General features: G+C 44.4%; 1 pseudogene; it reads left to right on the top strand.

Annotated features, from left to right (window-relative positions):
• Positions 1-400: 400 nt before the first annotated feature.
• Positions 401-3571, top strand: LOC125519235 (annotated as a pseudogene).
• Positions 3572-3902: the final 331 nt, after the last annotated feature.

Here is a 3902-nt window from a genome sequence, read left to right as displayed (position 1 = left end):
TAAAGGGTATAATGGGTAGTATGGTCATTTCACATTAGGTATACGAATACCCACCCCGACGCCGTATGTCCGCGCACGACGTCGTACGCCCGCCCGCGTATGCCGCACCCGTCGCTGTACGTCGCGCCCCGTACGCCCGCCCGCGTACCCGCACCCGTCGCCGTACGTCGCCGCCATACGCCCGCACGTCTCCACATTGGCGTCGATATTATTGAAAAAAACGTCACGGGAGCCGCCGACGCCCGCCGTCGTAACCCTAAACCCTAAAGGCATCCACGCCGTCTCCACATCGGCCCCCGTCTCCACGAAGTCGCCGTCGCCCGGGTCGCCACCCAAACAAGCCGCTGCGCGTGCCCCGGCGCCGTTGCCGATGCCGCCGTGTTCCTTTCCCGTCGCGCAGATGGCCGCCCACTCGTGATCTTCGTCGCCGCCTTCCTCCGCGGACTCCGCCTGCTACAACCGGCCATCGTCCTCACGCCGTCGACACCTGCCTCGGCCGGCCAGCAACGTCACGCCGTCAGCGCGTTCGTCATCAGACAAAATGGATCCAGCTGACATCCTCGCCGCCGTGCAAGAGGTTGGTTTGCGACGTCGTTGTGCTTGATGAACATATTATTTTAGGGATGATGTTACACGGTGTTCGATTGATCTTAAATTTTTTTAAACATGTATAGTTAGAGGAGGAGGGCGATTATGATGGCGATGATTACGACGAGGATAACGGAACCTCGTCACTGAATATGGATGAACCTGCTGAGGAGAACTACATGAGTTTGGATGAATCTTATAGTGGCAATGTAAGTGTGATCAATGTTGATAAAAAGAATAAATATGATAAATCGCACGGACAATTACATGTTTTTTTGCATCATGCAGCGACATGGCGATGATGATGATGATATGGATATAGATGATTCATTTGCTGAAAGTGCACTCTGGGTATGTTTTAATAAAATAAGAGAAGAAATGACATAATAACCATATGAGCGCTTACATGTTTTTTTTGAAATGTGCGCAGATAGACGAGGATGGGGACTTTGTGAGGAATATTGTGGACGACGAAAGTGACAAATCACACGTTGATGCATCTCATGATGAAAGCTCCAGCAAAGTAAGTTTTGAAACTTACATACATTACATATTAAAATAATAATTGACTGACATACATGGTTTCATGCATTAATTTACAGGGAGATGTAGATGGTCCAAGCGGGAAGGATGAGCGTGTTGGTGATGATCTGTTTAATTTTGACATTGGATTTGATGAATATCAGTAAGAATCATTGGACAGGCATTGGAAGGTCATGAGGAGGACGTTCAGGTCACTATGAGAGGCTTACATTTTCTATAACCAGTATGCTTACGAGCGTGGTTTCAGCGTAAGAAAGGACTTGCTGAAATATTCGAAAGGTTGTGAGGGAACTAAGCACTTGAGAAAGTATCTGTGTGCGAGAGCTGGGAAACGACATGCAAAACTTTGTACAATGGAAGGCAGGAACCGCAGGCTCAGAGGAGAGACTCGTTGCTTCTACGATGCGCATATAACTTTGAAACTTGATAAAGAGCGTAATGTTTGGTATGTCAGCAGTTTCAGTGATGATCACAGTCACGCTCTAGCTAGACCGGATGAAGTCGCGTTTCTTCGGTCTCATAATCAGATAAAAGAATATCAGAAAGCTGAGATCTCAACTATGGCAGGTGATGGAATTAGGAAACATATGATTTATGTCATCAGTAGGTACGAGTCATATGCAAAGGCTGGTTTTGGGAGGAAGAAGCTTTATAACATGTGTTATAGAGAAAAAATGAAGTTGCTTGCACAAGGTGATGCAGACACTGCCATTGGGATCATGATGACCAGAAGAGAGAGGGATCCAGATTTATTCTTTGAGCACACCGTCGATGATGAAGGAAGGCTGAAAAACCTATTCTGGTGTGATTCTCAATCACGTCGAGACTATGTTGACTATGGTGATGTGACTGTCTTCGACAGCACATACAGGATGAATAGGTATGGCATTGCCATTTATACCTTTTGTCGGTCTGAACAACCACCGTTGCACCACAGTATTCGGTTGTGCTCTTGTGTCTGACGAGACGGAAGATACATATGTCTGGCTGCTTCAGACATTTTTGAGGGCTCATTGTCAGAAGAGGCCCATGTCAATAATTACTGATGGAGATGCAGTTATGATTAAGGCCATCAGAAAGGTACTTTCGGAGGTTTGGCATCGTCTTTGCTCGTGGCATATCGAGAAGAACATGCAGAAACACCTTCATCATAAGTCTCTAAAGGAGTTCATGTCTCTACTTTATTATGCCACTTCAAAAAAATATTTGAGGAGCGATGGGCAGCGTTTACCGCGAAATGGCAGTCGGAGAAAACAAAGACATGGTTACGTAGGATGTACAAGAAGAAAAGGCTTTGGGCTGCATCATATCTGTCTGGTGGGTTTTTCTTAAGTATGAGATGTAACCAGCGAAGTGAGAGTCTGAATTCCTGCCTTCACTTGCATCTAGACTCCGGTATGACTATTGTTGATATGATTGTGCACTATGAGAACTGCATAGTTCGTCTCTGTGAGAACAAGGCGCATGACGATTACACAAACTCACAGACAGTCCCAGTACCAGTATTGGATGAGTGTAAAGATATTGAGAAATCAACTGCCCGTGAGTTCATTGCGGTAAACTTTTATATCTTACAGGAAGATATGAAGAAGGCACGGGAGCTTGAGGTCCTTGAGAGACTGAGAGGAGCAGACACTCACAGATTCATACTGACATGGAAGAAAATAGGGATATCAGATTCACTGTGGACTACACCCCAGGTAACTCCGAAGAAATCGTGAAGTGCAGTTGTAGGATTATGGATCGCAAAGGACTTCCTTGCAAACATATTCTTCACGTTCTGATTCAGCTACGCTTACGTGAGATACCTAAGTGTTTAGTACTGCGCAGGTTGAGCCAAGTTGTAAGGGGTGGACTTCCCATGAAGCGCACTAGCGATCTGTTTGCGTGGGGATGGGCAGGTGCAGGGGACAGAGCTAGGTACAGCGAGGTGACTATCTTATCTGCTGAAGCAACTTATAAAGCAAGCGATAAACCATTTTTATTCGACAAGTTGAAGGCGGCTCTGAGGGACATAATAGATAATGATTACACTAAGGAGGATGAGCCTAGTGCGGAGAAAAAGTTTGTGAACGACGATGCATTTGAGCCTAATCAAGATCATGTTCTGGTTCGTGATCCCGCAAAAGTTAACACCAAAGGCGCACCAAAACAAAATGTTAAAGACCGCGGTAAGGATGGTCCTGATGTCACTAAAAAGGGCGACCTAAAGCTTTTGATGAGAAAAGCAAACGTCAATGTAGCCAGTGCGGTCTTACTGGTCATTATAAGTCCACGTGCCCTCAAAATCCTAAGTACGATTTTCGTATGTTCATGTAAATCTTATTGTTCAAACCAAATTTATTTGTTTATTGTGAATTAACACATATCTTACTGTTTTGGTATGTAGGAACTTTGCTTGAATTATGGAGTATGGAAGATTGCTTCGCCCTTTGATTGAAGACAGTTTTTTGATGGATTGCTTCTATCTATGAGATCTTTTTTAATTGTTAGATTATGATATATGAGACTTATTTTACTTTGTTCATGTCAGACTTTGTTTATGTCAGACTATTTGCTAAGATACCCACATAAGTATTTGTTGATGACAGACTATGTTTTGCAAGAAGTATTTTTACTCTGTTTATTTTGATGTCTTCATTATGCACTGTAGTGCCGTCGTTGTTTACTGTTGTTTCTTTGCACTGTTGCCGTCGCTTATAACACCGTCGTTTTTAGCTTTTTTATAAAAAAACAGCCCGACAAGTGCGCCGGCCAGTCTGACATTACAC

This window comes from Triticum urartu, chromosome 7, assembly GCF_003073215.2.
Source record: "Triticum urartu cultivar G1812 chromosome 7, Tu2.1, whole genome shotgun sequence".
Taxonomy (NCBI): Eukaryota; Viridiplantae; Streptophyta; class Magnoliopsida; order Poales; family Poaceae; genus Triticum; species Triticum urartu.
This window is presented reverse-complemented; position numbering and strand designations above follow the sequence as displayed.